Source organism: Perca fluviatilis, chromosome 8, assembly GCF_010015445.1.
Source record: "Perca fluviatilis chromosome 8, GENO_Pfluv_1.0, whole genome shotgun sequence".
Classification (NCBI taxonomy): Eukaryota; Metazoa; Chordata; class Actinopteri; order Perciformes; family Percidae; genus Perca; species Perca fluviatilis.
Genome location: NC_053119.1, coordinates 24,799,562 through 24,816,477, shown reverse-complemented (window position 1 = coordinate 24,816,477; position 16,916 = coordinate 24,799,562). Strand labels below are relative to the sequence as shown.

The 16,916-nt window shown below is 40.5% G+C and overlaps 1 protein-coding gene across 3 annotated transcripts in view; it reads left to right on the top strand.

The window, feature by feature from the left end:
- LOC120564736 (leucine-rich repeat-containing protein 4C-like) overlaps positions 1-16,916 on the top strand; it is a 129,388-nt gene that overhangs the window by 78,326 nt on the left and 34,146 nt on the right. The window lies entirely within an intron of this gene.

The window sequence follows — 16,916 nt, the reverse complement described above, 5'->3', positions numbered from 1 at the left end:
TATTTGTAACATCAAGAGAAGTAAATGCGCGTGGTTCTTCTTTTCATTTTTTTTTTTATAACAAATTGAATATGCACAATCCATCCACCTACCTATCCATCCATCCAGTCTATACCTGCATGCTCTCAACCTACATTCAGTATCTGGAAATCTGCCATATTTAGCACGGGTATTTTTATGCTATAGTGACCTTTGAGGAATAATTTATGGTATATGGGCTATAAAACATTCAGTATTGGAATTTAAAATTCAAGGGTTGCATCTCTGAAATCTCTGACTAATGTCTAAATCGTTAAACTGGTGCTTTTTTCAGCTTCTTTTTCTTCGCATGGTTTACACAGAAGGCGCTTGTTCGCTGCCTCTGTGGAAGCCTGGGAGGGAGCTGTCCTTCTTACGTGGTGCTGAAATTAAAATCTGCCATCTTCGCTCTGCCTCTGCTCAGCTGGAAAAGGCATGACTGTTGTAGTTCATGGCTCGAAAATCTGAGCAAGTAGTCTGCTGAATATAATAATTTCCTAGTATGCAACGAAGCAACAGATTACACATTTAAGGGTTTATGTTTGTTATATAGGATAAGCCAAAATGTGAGTTGCAGTTGTATGGAATTGCATTGCAAAACACAATTTTATAAGTTAAATTATAGAGCATGTCTGTCTATCTATCTATCTATCTATCTATCTATCTATCTATCTATCTATCTATCTATCTATCTATCTATCTGTCCATCTGTCGTCTGTCTGTCTGTCTGTCTGTCTGTCTGTCTGCCTGTCTGCCTGTCTGACTATCTATCTATCTATCTATCTATCTATCTATCTATCTATCTATCTATCTATCTAGTATCTCCCCTCACCTGCTTCTCTGAATTAAAGATTACGAGTATTTTAGGATGAGTATTCCCCTGAAGAAAGGTTAGTACAAACACATGTTAAAATTTTCACATCAGTGCTTTTGAACTCAGCAGAAGGTGAGCTTTAAAAATAGATGTCTGTCATGTTGGTGATAAACCAGTGTTGGTGGTAAAAGCATAAATAGAGGTTGCTGTCACTCCTCAGACAAAGAATGAATTGCATCTCTCACCTGTGAAAGTGAGAAACATGGCGGACATTATTCACCCACTGAAAGAAAAGACCTTCCAATGATGGAGTGACATCACCTTGGGGAGACAAATTAGACTTCTGATTTGATGTTTTTGCTCCGTCAGAGGCTTTAGCATGATAAATCCTCCCTACATATTCCCAAGATTGCAGTTGTTTGTTGGCAACTGGTGCAGAGTGATTCATAGTAATAAGTAGAAAGACTATTCCTCCTCCCCATTTAACACGCTTCAAACCCTCTCATCCCTGTGGACATTTCCTTGGGGATGGATGTGGGCTGTAGGTTTGGGATGTCATAGGCTATATAAAGCTCTAGCCAACATAAGAAGCAACTTACTTTAAAACAGACCGATTCACTGGCTAACTACAGTTCAGTGTTTGTTTTATTTCACTATGCTAGAGTGACAACAGCTGTATCCACAGTGTGTTCCTATTAGTCCTTCTAAGCAGTGGGAAATAGCTTTAGCACAGGAGAAGCAGAGGGACCGAGAGGGACTTCCTGCTGCTCACACAAAGCCAGTCCTCAGCTGATAATATTGCTCCCTATGAATATCTGTTTTATGTCCAATTTATCCAGCCATTGTTGTCTAAATTATCTATTGAAAATCATTCCAAGCAGCCCGGTCAGAAAATTTATAAACATGTCAGTTGTAAAAGGGCACTTCTGCAATGAGGTGCCAGGGTCTTGCACAACGACAGACTGGATACCCATGTTCCCTTTCCACACTCCTTTTGTAATTTTTTCCCGTCCTCAGCCTGTGACTCAGTTCAGATCAGGGCCAGCACTTTGTGCCATATAATAAAATGTTCATTTCTCAAATCGGATTAATCTCTGTAAAGCCTGGCTTAGGACACCATTAGCATTCATTTCTTTCACTGCCGGGGACTTGTATCAATAATGGAGCTACCCCTACATTTTTCATCTTCTCTGGGTATAAAATCTCTCAGGGGGTTTCATTCAACGAGAAAGGGAACAGTTACAATGATCCGTTATCTACTCCCTTGCCTATTGTGTTGGAGACCAGTAGTGCAATGCAGGGGGTCTGAAGTGGAAGGCCAGATAGGAGCTGGAAGACCTAATGCTGGAGGTGAAAAAAGCTTTTATTCAAAGATGAAGCTGACATCATCCTCATAATGGATCACAAATACCAAATTCAGAGCCTAAACAATATAATGGCATTAAATATGATACATATTGTAAGTTTGTTCATGAACCACATTCAAATATTCAGTTTGCTGCATTTACCATCCTGCAATAGCCAGCAGAGCATATTTCTATAGTAATTAGCAAAGGTTAATGTACACATGAATGTGTCCTTATTACCAAGGATGCTGTAATTCAAATCCCTTGAATATGTGCAGTGACACCAGGTTTAAGCACTTAGTTTTATATCTAGCTCACTGACAAAGTCATATAGATTTAGCAAAACAATAAAGATGTGTCCTAATATTATATACCCTGCACCCAGTTTATGACAACCCACGTGATTATTGCAAATTAGTCCTTGGAAAAACAGGGACTTTAGGGCAGAAGTAGTAGTGATGTGAGTTGAAGCTTTTGCAAAGTGCATCATCGCTGATGATTGCTGCCTTTATACACAAGGTCTGTCTCGTGGTGAAAAATCATGCATATTTTCAAAGGTAGGCGGGGAAGATATTCACCCTAAAGGAATCATCCTTTGGAAGATGCTGTCATCAAATGCCAGCAGTGAGTAAGCTCCAACTTGATGGTCACTGACACGCTCTTGCAAGTCTGCATCACAGGCAGCTATTGTGAATGTGATACAAACCCACCTCAGTTTCTTTTCAGCTGTGCTGCTGGTAGATGACACATGCACTGCTTTGAAGAGAGTGTTGTGGTCAGATTGGTTGGCTGTAAACACTGTAGCAATTTGCCACTGCAAAGCTCACTGCCACAATAGCATCCCCTTTATTGAGGAAAAAGGGAGTTGTTTCCATCCTCCTATACCACTGTGGATGATCATCTGAACCTGAGGCTGTACGTTGTTCACGCTTGTATAATATAATTTACTCTATTAACCAGACCCGAGCAAGCATCTTGGGCACAGACAGACATGAACGGTATCTGCAGTAGTCCCGCTCATTAGTCATCCTCTCCAGCATGTCTGGCTGAATGCTCTGTCCAGGGAAAGAACAGCTGAGCAGGGGGACGGCCGCAGCACATTCCGCCAGTCGATGGATTAATCAATTGGTGTTCCAGCTCAGCCCATCCATCTCAGGGAATAATCTGGGAGACATCATAAAAGTGCCATTCTGTCATTCTAGAGGCCAGGGAGCATTGCTCCGTTTGTTTCGCCTGCTTTCTCTCCACTGCCACTCTTATAGTGGGAACAGAATTGGATTAAATGGAATATAGATTGGCAACATTGTGAGGTGTTTGCTTGTGCTTTTTGCTATTTTGAAACATTACAGCTTAAAATATCGTTTTGCTGCTGTGACTCAGGGATGAAAAGGAATTCTTCCAACTCCATCACTATCTCCCTGTTTCCTCGCTTCCTTCGTAAAATTCAGCTAAGAGCACTGACCTGAATTCAGGGTGCATCGTTACCCACTACTTGCTTTACATCACCCACCTTGCCAGTTGTGATGATTGTGGCTTTTTTGCCTTAGTAATCGTCACCTTCCTCTCGGCTGCCAGTCTCTCTTTTCTCGACCTCACTGGAATGTCACATGGTGCTAAAATGAGAGTGACAGCACCCGAGGTAGGACATACAGTATATGACGGCTCCATTAATTACAGCTTGAAAATACTCACAAACGCATTTTCTCTTACACACAAACACACATTCACACACACACACACACACACACACACACACACACACACACACACACACACACACACACACACACACACACACACACACACACACACACACACGTACATATGCACCACAGAGGAGCCATTCATCCTGCCTTCAGGGCACCTGGGAAGCATCTGTTTAAAGTGATACTGGCCCTGGCCACCACATTCATTCCTGCTGCTACATTAAAAGGTTAAATGGGCTGGGAAAGAAGGCAGACTATCTCATACTGCCCACCTTTATTTTCCCAGATTGTGCCTTATGGAGGTAAGATATTTAAGTCCTCCTAAGAAAAACAGCAAAGGATAATAAAAAAGAAAATTGAAGTCAGGGCAGGGCAGGAAAGGAGACCTCTTACTCTCAGGTACCGTCTTCTCAATTTTCTGTTGTTGATAGTGGAATTTAGAGTAAGCTGAGCGTGCACGGTTCTCTGTGCTCTAAACAGTCAAAGTTAAAAAAAATTGAAATGGAGAGATGCCCTTCAAACAGGTTTTTAGTGGTTGCATAGCAACAGCCATGACTAGCATCCCCAGTAGCTTATGAGCTGCTAGCTAAAGGCTAGAGGTTGTCAGTGGACACCAGCCTTCAGTGACAAAACCAGTACATAATCTGGATTTAAAACTGGATTTAAAATACACAGACTAGTCTACTGCAAATGATGCTTCTTCTGGTTCTAGGATCTAGGTTCTTTTATGTGAATTTTCTTCACATGCAGCCTGTATCCTGTCAACCAAGTTAGTCATTTTCTTAGTCTGAAAGGTGTTATTGAAGACAAAAGCTGTGTTATAGTAGACCCAAGCAAGTATAGCGTATGTGCGTGCAAGAGGATGTACTGCTTACCTTTTAACTTGCAGTGTTGTTTTTGAGATGAAAAGAAAAAGCCCTGTGGCTGTAATGGATAGTTGACCTGTTAGAGCTGATGGGCTTATCCCAGTGGAGAGCAAGCATTTCCTTCATACAGTGTTTTGTCTATAACAAATTGCTAGCTGTATCTGCAGGGGTAGTTGCAAAGATGTTGTACTTTGCTCTCCAACAAAGCAGGAATAGCGTTTCACTAGGATCCACTTTATTTTCACAACAGTTTCCTCAGGTGAAATCATAAAAATACAGGTAGGTTGTACTCAAGGGTGAAAAATTTAGCTCCCCTTTGAGAACACTTAACAAAAGCTGTACTTTTAAAAGCCAATGCATTTCAGTAGCCTTCATCAGGGTTTGACCCTGAGCTGGGCTGCACTAACACCAGCAAGAGTATATTTGTCTCAATATGCTGTGACTATTGAACAGGGAGCTGCTCATTCCTTGGTTAAGAGAAATATCACTTCCCTGTGGGTGTATAATGTTTTCAAATGCATTCTAAATTCTACTTTGATGAAGTAATGAAGAGAAAGAGAAATATTTATAGATGGGTACACAATTGAATTAAATCGCCTTTATGTCAAGATTAACATGATAATTGAAATGGTACATTTGGCCTATATGATTGTGTAGGTGAATTTGGTTTTGATTATCACAGTACTGTACGCACGTTGTGATAATGTTCTCTCGACAGCCAAGTGTACATCAAATGTCGCATAATCAAAAGCTGTGCAGTGTTGTCTGGAGAGTTAGGAATAGAAGACAATTTTCAAAAACAGAGAGCTCAAAATGAAGATTTTTAATGTAGATTTTTGCATCTGTAGTGTGTGTGTGTGTGGGTGTGTGTGTGTGTGTTGTGTTTAAAAGCACATGCGTATGCCCTCCTACTGTAAACCGGTGCCTTCTGCAGACCCAGGGGTGCAGAATGAGTGTCTGGGATCTGGACATCTGGGTCGAGCTCTGCCGTCTGTCTCCCATATCTGCTTTTTAACTCATGAACCCAATCAGGCTGGCTATAAGATGGTAGCTCAGCTCAGCATCACGGCAGGAATCTGGTCATCAGTCAAAGCCCTACAATACAACAAAGCGTAGTCACACCCAGCTAGCAGTCACACATTCTCAGACTGTTGACCTATACAGACATTGTATCTTTGATCATTCTGAGGGGGGGTAAAAAAAACTTTGTCCATAACCACGGATTTTCACACCTATAAAGACACACCCGTGTGCTAAATCACAAGTAAAAACACCTTGCTGTTAAATATTTACCACCCACAAAAACCATACAGAGTGCTCCAATTTCAGGACAGACTTTATTCTCAGTGCTCACAGTTACGTATCTGTTTTCACTGATGAGCGCATGCGCATACATACAGTACATGATGAATGTGTGTATCTGTGTCAGTGTTGGTATCTTTGTGTATTTTTTCTCGCTACTTAACACTGTTAGTCTCTGACCTTAATGTGTCACTCATCCTAGCACCTGCATGTAGGCAAGCCTGCCCTACTATGATATTTTTGATCTGACAAGGATAGACTTACACTTGATTTAATCCAATTTGTCTCTATGGAGTCTGCTGAGGTACCAGTCTGTTTCACTGCTCAGGTCAAGGCCTTGTGACAGGGGCTGTCAGTCCGCTCCTCTACTGCATGTGTGAGAGAGAAATGAAATGCTTTGAGCTTTGAAACACTAGCTGCAGAAAGGCCTGGCTGAATTGAAGGTGCTCATGCAAGCCTGGTTAATGGGTAGCCTCCTGCATACACGACAAGAATTAATTCTGAGCAGATGCCACCTCCTATAATGAAAGTCTTACACTTGTTTCCAAACAGGCAACTTGTCAAGGATCAAGATGGAAAAACACCCCCCAAAAAGCTTTATTTTCATGTTAATGACAATTCTAAAGTTTTAATGTCATGACTTCTTGGTCCTTAAAATGTACTCAGCTCATAATACGGCTGCAATAAAGGCCATTATGAATACAAACAAAACAAACAAACATAATTACATTAAGTAAAATGAACACATTTTCACACAACAGCAACTCGGTAGGTGCTCAAACAATGAAAATTTTAATCTGTATTACAGCAGGTAATATTTCTCACAATTAAAAACAACAAAATTAAATTGATAGAAATAAGAAGTCAAGAGAGGCAGTAGAGGGGTAGAGCCAATAATGCTTGATAGGAATGCTTGAGGGAAGAGGGAAATGTGTGTGTGTGTGTGTGTGTGTGTGTGTGTGTGTGTGTGTGTGTGTGTGTGTGTGTGTTTGCAGTCCAATGGCTAGCCTCCTGCAGCCCATGCCAGACTCCTCAGCATTTGACTGCAGCCCGTCTGTCACTGAGGAGAGAAACTAGTCACACAACATTCAAGGCATTGTCATTTCATTTCCTTTAAGTGAATATATTGACATTGTTTAACAATTGGCAGATAAGTTTCAATGGAAACATATATATAGGTACATTGTGTCAAATGTATGCACTACAAAACTGATCTAAGCCAGTAGGATAATATTACAGTATATCAACATTTAAAATCCTGTTTTGTGTGTACAATATGATTATAGTGATGACTGCAATACTAGCTGACTGAATTCAAATAAATGCATCGTCCTTGTCTTGATAACAATCTTTCTTTGGGTTGGATTTTGGAGGAGACATGTTTGTTGAAAATCCACTACAAAGCTATCACTGCAAAATATCTGTCTTAATAAGTCTTTTTGTCTTTTATTGAGTTCCAAAAGCCTTGTTTTCCAAGAATCTGCCAGTGAGGTAGGATTAGGTCAAATAGTTTCCAGTAGAAATGATTTATTTTGCTACACTAGCATCCAAGACATATCACCCTTGATCCTACAAAAGTCTTGAAACAAGTTGTATGTTAGCGAATGCTTTAAGAATTCATGTTGGACACATACGTGGAACAGCAGCCAAACACTCATCCACATAGCAGAGACCAGAGTTAAATTCCCAGCAGTGATGCCTCCAGCTTGGCCTTGAATTCTTTCTTGCCAATGTGTGTATGTGGAAAGTCATTGAGGGATCATGCCGTTGTTGCTGTCCTCGATTAGGAATAACAACATTATATAATATTTAGTTTGTTTAGAGTAGAGAATTTCATGCAGTAAAAGTCAGTTGATCAGGTGTACTATTTTTAAATGCTGTTGAGTGAATATTCTCAAGCAGCTGCGACCTCCTCATCTAGTCAAGTCCTTGATATTTCTTGTATGTGATTGTGTGGTTTGATCCTTCGCTGCTTAGGAGTCTGTTGCAGTGATATAGTTATTATGTATAGTAACAGGGGAACATTCCAGGCTCTATGTTGACTGCTAATTGGGCTCCAGTGTAACGACTGTGTCATATTAATGACCCAGATCCAGCTTATTGTAATATTTATGAGTTGTGAGGAATGCCTTTTCTATGTGGGATTGCATGGTGCAGAGAGAGTGTGTGTGTGTGTGAGAACGATAGAGTTTGTATGTTAATGTGGATGTGTGCATAGGTGTAGGGAATAAAGGTTGATCACTGTGTACAGCTCTTCTTCAATTTATCCTTTTGTGTTCCTGAAAAGCAGTTACAGCTATTGCAGTCTTGTTTCTGTGATGTTGGCTTCCCCTTTCCCCAATGCCACTGATATAAAAGGTGTGTGTTGATTCAAATCAGCATCTGATCAGCAGACAAGTGTTGTAGGGTAATCGGCTTTCTATGCGTCACATTAGGTTGAAAAAGAGATGAGGAAAACAGACTTGAAACCAGGTGGTCTATGTTAAATCATCCGTTTCAAAAGCAAATCCAGAATGAGCTGTTTTTTTCGCAGAGGATGACAAAGCCCTTTGGGAGATGTGTGTGTGTATGTGTGTGTGTGTATGTGTGTGCGTTTTTTAGGGCATTGTGGACAGGTTAAAAGGGTCTTCTGTGTCTGATGAAACAGGTGGGACCCCTACAGTCACTGGCACGCAATCCTTCCTCTTCCTCCCCCCACCGGTGTGCTCTGAATTTGCATAACACTAATCGGAGCATAAAAGAGAGTCAGATTCTTTCTGTATTCATTAGCTTCATCTCCACGTGTTTCTTTATTCTATAAAGGCCCTATCATGTCCTGGCCATCATATTGCATATTTCTCTGCTCTAAGGCACAATTCTGCTGTGCTGCTTTTTTTGCGATGCTTGAATTGGAATGTGGAGTTTTGTAGTTAAAAAAGGTTATATGAATGTGAGGTGTCCCTTACGGCTAAGAAGGCTAAACCACTTCAGTATGGAGGCAGAAGAGATACATGTTCTTCTTATCGTAGTCAGGACAAGATCACAATGGACACGACTGGTTGACTGATAAGAAAGGACAAGGTCTTTAGAAGGACAAATGAGTGGCACGTCCTGATTGTGGGGATGTATAAGTTAGGAACCGCTGCCTCACCAGTTCCTTATCGCTGTGTGTATTGAAAACAATGAACCACACACTTCAACCTTCTCTGGACTTTCAATGGGACTTTTCCCTATTTGGAATTCTTATTTTTGTTTCATTTCGGTGTTGAGTTTTGAAAGATGAACCTTAATGGCAAAATTGTGTTTCCTAGAACACCAGTAGGGTTGGGTGCTGAACCGAACTATATCGGTACTAGCGAGGACCGATTCACTTTAAATCAAACTGTACCAAATTTCGGTACCTGAGAGCGCATAAGCACAAGCTTATCTGTCCTCTCTGCATATTGACAGAGAGCGGAGCTCCGACACACACACACACGTGCGCGCGCAGAGGTGCGGACGAAGTAAACTCGAGCAAACCACGTCGGCTCTGCAGTTTTGTTGAAGTCACAGTGAGTCACGGCAATACCGATAAAGTGGTTTCAAGCGTGGTTACATTTTTTCAAAACTTCACACAGACAGCGTTTGCTGCTATATAATATTACTGGCGAGGCAAAAGCGATCGCGGTGCTGTTGAGATTACACTTCCTCTGAGACAAGCAGGCACAACAGTGGTTTCTATGCTCGGTGACTGACCGACAGGCTGAGGTTGTAAGGCAAGGCAACTTTATTTCTACAGCACCTTTCAGCAACAAGACAATTCAATTACATTCCTTTGCACTTAATGTTAGTTCTCCATTAGTTCAATGTTGACAACAGGGCAGTCACCAAGTTTATTGTTTAAGGTTTGTGTCATTGTGCAGTTTGCACTAAAAGTCTTTGTTGTTTACATTCCTTTGCATTTTAATTAATTCAATATTACCCTGTACACAATGTCATTTGTTTTTTTTGCCATTTGTATTTATTTATTATTTATAGTATGTTAATGTTGTGGCAAAAAGGTTTCTCTTTTTTTGTTAATTTATGCCAAGTTCGGATTGATACCAATCCTGAGTATCTGACTTGTGCACCCCTATCCAAATCCAAGTTTTATTAATGTTACTCTGAGTGAGCAGTGTTACCAGAATTCTTTTTTAATTTTGATAACTGTTTTAATTCACAATTATGGTGGAAAATAAAAGTTTTGTGTTTAATGTATTTTTGTTGATGTTGAAATGGATTTTAAAACATATGGTATTGAAAAAAAGTATCGTTAAGGAACCGGCATTGAAACTGAGGTATTGAAATTGGCACTGGATCGAAAGATTTTGAACGATGCCCAACCCTAAGTGTTACGCTGGCTTCTGTCTTTCAAAGACAAATTAGATTGTAATGAAGAATGAAAGTGACTCTGCGGAGTCTTTAGCATTAAGTCAGATCCAGCAGAGTAACTTTTTTGCAGTGATGAGGCATTCATTATTGCCTGTTAAGAATGGCAGCTATCAATCTGTAAATGAGCTGTTTAAGTCATATAAATTATACTGCAAGTGTAGGAAGCACACCCATAAATGTCAAAAATGCAAATAAACTTCAATGGATGGTTGGGCATACAGGGAAAGTGTAGAGGAGGTTTTTCTCTTCACCCAAAAAAGCTAGGATGCTCCAGACGTCTCATTTAATGTGACAATAGAGGATTTCATCATTGTGAGGGAAAAGACTGACTTAGGATCTAGTTTTCTCTGTGGTAAAATAAGGGAACAAATCTTCATAAGACCGTTCTGCCATTTTTGTACTCATTTGTTCCAACATCAAAGGATCAGCTGCATCGTGATTACAGTCTCTGTAAAGTGGACCCTAATCCAAATAATTTGATGGAGCAATGCTGGACCATGCTAATAAGAACTGTATTGTTTTCTATGCTTCAATGAAAAAGTTCAGCATGAATTTCTGAAGTGGAAGGAAATTGTTCATGAACTGTATTTCCATTGACTTTTCCAAACACAGGACTGTTAAAGACTGCTGTATTGGGCATTAACAAGTAGAACTACTATATAGAGCAATAGAGTATTCATGCATGTATGCTCAGCCCTCTTTCCGTGGAAGAAAATGTTTAAGAAAGATCTTCCACCTTATCACCATTACCAATTCCTATAGATGCAAGAATTTAACTTGCTACAGGCACATCATTATCCATTTTATTTGATTGTGAAATGTATCACCCATTTAGTTTAATGCCTTCCTCACCTTGAAAATGGGTAACAGGCCAAGAAGAGTGCTGTGTGCTCCAAACGTCCTGTGTACCAATTGTGGTTGATGTGGCTTTTGGTGTGTCAGACCTGCTTGTGAACTCAGACAGCAAGTTCATGTCCACTTGCCAGATGCCTACTAACCTGCTGTCATGTGTGACATTGCAGTCCCACTTTCTCTAACTGTGTCTTTGGCTGTCGTTCAGCTTAGCAGGATTGGGAAGCCTTCTCTCTTTCTCTCAACCCAATCAAGGAAGTGTCTGGCATAATGAAGGCTCGCTTGCAGAAAGCTAGCATTTTTGGTTGCAGTTTCTATAATGCTCAATGGCATTTGCAGAATAGACCACATCTCAGACATTACCCACAGTTTATGTCTTTGAATAACCTCAAGTTGCAAGAAGAGAACAATACTGAGGACAAATAAAGAAAGCTTGAGGGAGTGTGTTAAAATGGAGGATTACACTATGACATACTGTGGGGGAAGCCCTCCCCTTTTCAGTGCAGCTGAGGTCCAATGTAATTTGCCATGTTCTAAGCTCAATGCCACATATGCTTATGAATACGACATTAAATACAGGGTTTAGTAGTGTAGGGCTGAGAAATATAGACATCATATCTTAGCTAGCATACACATACAGTAGAGTAGCATTGATACGTTTGTTATTATTAAGTATTAAACTGTTGACTAAGAGTAACAAGTGGGAAAGCAAATTACATATGATCAATTATCAAGCACAACTATAATTTATGGTTAATGATTTTGCTAGGGCTGTCAGTCTATTAAAAAAATATGTACTCACAATTAATCGCAAATTAATCACACATTTATTTTCTGTTCTAAATGGAATTTTTCAAGTTTTTTATGCTCTTATCAACATGAGAGCAGACAAATAAAGCTTGCTTTATGCAAATGTTTATTATTATTCCAACAATCCAAAACAATGATAAATACTGTCTAGAATATTCTCAAGAATAACTTCAACCTTAACATTACTTGGTAATACTAACACTATGTGGTGTCCATCTTTAAACTTGTAAATGTTAACTAAACATTCACTTTTTTAAGCAGCTCAACACAAAACAATGGACAACTCATGCTATTACTGATGAAAGTTTTTGCTTGTAGAGTTGTCCAGGCGTCTCTGTTGCAAACTGTCCAGTGTGGCCTGCCTTTGGCGAGGGGAAGAACGGTTCTCAGCATCAGCCATATTCTTGGCCAGCAAAATGGTATTTGAGACTTGATGTACTTGGTAACTCAATTAACATCAACAGTGCAAATAACTTTAGTCTTGTTGAGATAACTATCTGGAAGGCCTTTGAAACGTAACTTGCCATTCAAAAGATCCCTTTTGAAGAGGTTTGTTTTTGCTAGCCGTTACTGCTGCATTGCTTCATGATTTCCCAAACTACGGGGTGGCCCTAGTGCCCCAAATCACAGAATGCACGTGCGTTATTAGCGCGTCAAACAAATTAGTGGTGTTAAAAGGACTTTGCGTTAATTTGTTATTATAGCGTTCATTGTGACAGCCCTAGTTTTTACTTTTGAAATATGCAACAAGTACCAGTGCATTTGTTCATGTATTACCATATGATTGATTAGACACTGTGCATAATACATTGTGCAGATTCTGTCTTTCAAATACTGTAAACCTTACAGCCCAATCCTACCAACAAAACAGGTTAGGTGGTAGTTTATATGTACTGCAACCTTTGGAGATCAGTGTCTTCTGGTAGCAGGAAACAAAATGTTGATGTGAATGGAACAGAAAAGTCAGGTAAAAATTAGTTTAGACCAATCAGCTTCTTTTAAGGTAATTGGTTTTGGTGAAAATCGGTAAAAACAGAAAACAATTAGCTCTAACTATGATTCAGCAGCTATTGTCAGTTAAGGTATCCTTTAGAAAGTGATGCACTGATGCTCAGCCATGTTTTAGTGGAAGTAAATATTTTAAAAAAGATCTGTTTCCACATTTCTCACCATCACCAATTCTTGCTGACTCGTAGCATTATTTTAAAGGGTGTTCCGTGTTCCATTTATTTTGTATCAGCCCCTGTATTTTCTCTTTTTTTTTTTTTTTTTTTTTTTTCTTCTTTTTTTTTCTTCCCCTCAAACTCTTGTCATGTATCTTCCTCCTCCCCATCTCCACTGTACAGCTTCACATTTTTCTCTTTCACTAATCTCAGTGTGCTTTATGTGAAGTAATTGGTTTAGAGAACTGTTTATCCACATCCTCCACATTTCCTAGCTCATGTGATGCCGAATCCGGTAACCTGCATGCCTTCAATCACTACCCCGGCAGATTTTTGCTCTACTGTTCCCTCGGTAATGGGAAAGCTAAAGACGGCTGGCTGCTGTGGCATTGCACAAACAAGGCAGGCTTGGGGGGAGCAAAGCTCCTCCAGAAAGCAAGCACATCAGCACTATTGTTAGCACATAGCAGGAGATTAGCGCTGATGGCTGTATGTGAGCTAGCAGGCTTGGCTGGTGTTCTGTGTCGGATGCTAACCCAGTCCACCCCTGCTGCCACTGCCACCATGTCACAATTAGCCAGAATAGCTGCAGACATGATTGCTCGCCCTGGTGGCAAATTTCAGTCAATCCATCTCCAATCACTGTGATACCACCAATCTGGAGATGATTATCAGCATCATGAATACTGCAAATGTTTTCACCTAGTAGATTACATACTTTGCCACAATCAGGAGCTACATTATTTATTGTTCATTGCTCTGATTTCTGAGGTTAACAATGATAATATATCATAAAGTCACCTCTGTTCCGTATTTTATGGAGCAATTTGAAAAGTTTAACCCATACCCTAAATGTCAAAGCCTGATTGCATGAACATTGTAGCCACAGACAGGAACACTGCAGCAGTAGTGATATGCAGTCTGCCGCTATTATTCTCAGTATGCACCAGTATGCACCTGTTTCCCCACACACATGATGCACCCACAGCCAAACTAACACACAGTATGTCAGTGCCTCTGACTGATTACAGTGCATGATTAATTAGCAGACAGATTGCTAAACGGTGGTGAAAATGGTTTGATGTGCAGAGGTAAAGAGTACACTCTCCATGGAATACAATAATGTCCTCCATGCCCTCCTCTCTCTCTTCCCCTATCATCCTTCTCTACCATCTATTTCTTACTCTCTTTCTATATTAAGCTCTTCTGGGTTAATCATTCCTAGAGGACGACAGCACCACAGTGCCACAAAAAGCGACACGCAGCTGTGTGCAGTCAGGTTCTTGTGCACCCACTTCCAATGATTACAGACCCTTTAAATGATAACCACAGATCTTACAGCCACACTGTCTTCAGCGCCATTCACTTCAAAAGAGGTGAAGAGTATTAATGCCTTGGCCTCCTCTCATTTTCACAGAACCAATTCACTTGACCTTATTCCTCATTTATCCTTATATTTTCCTGTCCTTTCGCTTTGGCACCACAAGAGGGTTTTTCTAATCTCCAGCTTATTATATGGCATCCCTTCTCTCCTGTCATCCTTGCACCTTATTTTGCTCTGCTGTGATGTGGGTCCAGTGGGAAGTGAGTGCTCTAATTCATTTGTTTGCATATGGGGGATATGTCCAGCTCTGATGGATGGCTTTGCCTCTCGCAGTCCCTCAGTAGCTCAGGGTTTACAATAGAATTTGCTTTGAGTCTCTCAAAGGACAGCATTCTCAATAGAGAGAAATAAATAAAGCACCTACACACATATACAGTATATACAACATACTGACATTCAATTCCCCTACTCTAACACAGATATGTGCACACATATACACACACACACACACACACACAAAAGAACTGATTACACATGTCTACATACATATAATCACACATGTGCATAATTGATGCATTATTCACTATTGCCTACTAAAGTAGGACATGGATAAAAAAATTTAAAATGAAATTTTTTTTTGAGAGTATGGTGATTTATAAGTGCAATAACCATTAAAGTCTTTTGATGTCCTCACATGAAATTAGCGGTTGCCAGTAATTGTTCAGTCTGCTCCATGTCCAGATTAGTCTGCATGGTGACTCTCTTAATCAATGTGGTTGCAAACTGTGATGTGATGTGACTGCTAACATAGAGTCTCTCTTACTCTCACACACACACTCACACACACACACACACACACACACAAACACACACACACACACACACACACACACACACACACACACACACACACACACACACACACACACACACACACACACACACACACACACACTCCGGGGATCTCAGCTAAAGTCAAATGTCTGCCAGCTGAGCGTGTCCCTCAGTCAGGCTTTTGTTCATCTCCAGCTGAAGCTCTGTTATTTGTCCGCCAGAAATTTGTCAGGAATGAAGGTTTAGGGTTGCCAAATTTGTCAGAAGGTCTATATAAAAACATTCGCTCTGAATTTTTAATCACTTTCCATTTTCCATTTTTAAAAGACAGTCAAGAAATGCAAATGATTGTGTAGTTTAACACAGAGTGTGTGCAGAGATCTGAACACGCTCTAGAATTAGTAATGTTTCTCTGTTTATTTTGTTACCAGTCACGTAGTTATACTGTCTATGTGGTTGTGTCTGTTGGGTCTCTTCACACAAGAATTCATTACTGGCTGAAGTCACACTCTGACGATGTGTTGCAGACGTGTGCTGTGTACAGCTTGTAGCACTGAGTGCTCCGGCATCATCCGTAATAGCATGTGTTCAAGTTCAAACTGAAACAGCACCCTGTCTCTTGAGCAAATCTGAAACAAAGCTGTGCACTCCACTGTTTTGATCCATGGCTTTTGATGGCAAATGAAATGCACAAGCTGTTGAGACATTTCTGCATCTGTAAAACCGCAGAGGCCAAGTGACTCGGCAGGGTGAACGGCAGGGATGTGGCAGGGGAAATGTACTTCTTCGGCTCATTTCGTCTCTCTCTCTCTCTCTCTCTCTCTCTCTCTCTCTCTCTCTCTCTCTCTCTTTCTCTCTCTACAGCTCTATGCCTGACTCATTCTCAAAATAGAGCTACAAACCTGAGTACTGTTTCTTGGTCAGGGAGCAGCACCAGTAGTATTGTGGGAGAGCATTCGCGCACTTGTTCTATTATTAAATCCTGGTTATGTAAACCACCAGGAGACGACACCAACGAATAATGATTCACCATAATTCAATTGTATAACAGACCTATTTCGACAAGGAAATCCGAGGCGGTGCTTGAGTGTGAGAATGTGTAAGGGGAGGCCTGCATTGGTTGATTCCTTTCCTGCTCATTGAAACATTTTCTTTAGTGACTGTAAGTTTTAGTGGTTACATATTTTATAAGGTAATCTAAGGTCGTTTTCACAGCTGTAGTTTGTTTGCTCTGGTCCAAATCAGTTGAGGAGTTTGTAAACTTGGAGGGTTTCCTCCTTGGTTCGGTTTCGTTTCACACGGTGAAAAATCCAAGCGAACCAAAATGCATCTCTACAAACCATGCAAAAACGTTCACTCCCCTTATTGGTCAGATGTGTCTGGGGCCAGAGCAAGAAATTAAACACAGGAAGAAGGTCATAGGTTCTGGACAAGTGCATATTTCTTGCATCTCCATGTATCTCCAACTTTAGCGGCAGCTGGTTTGACCACA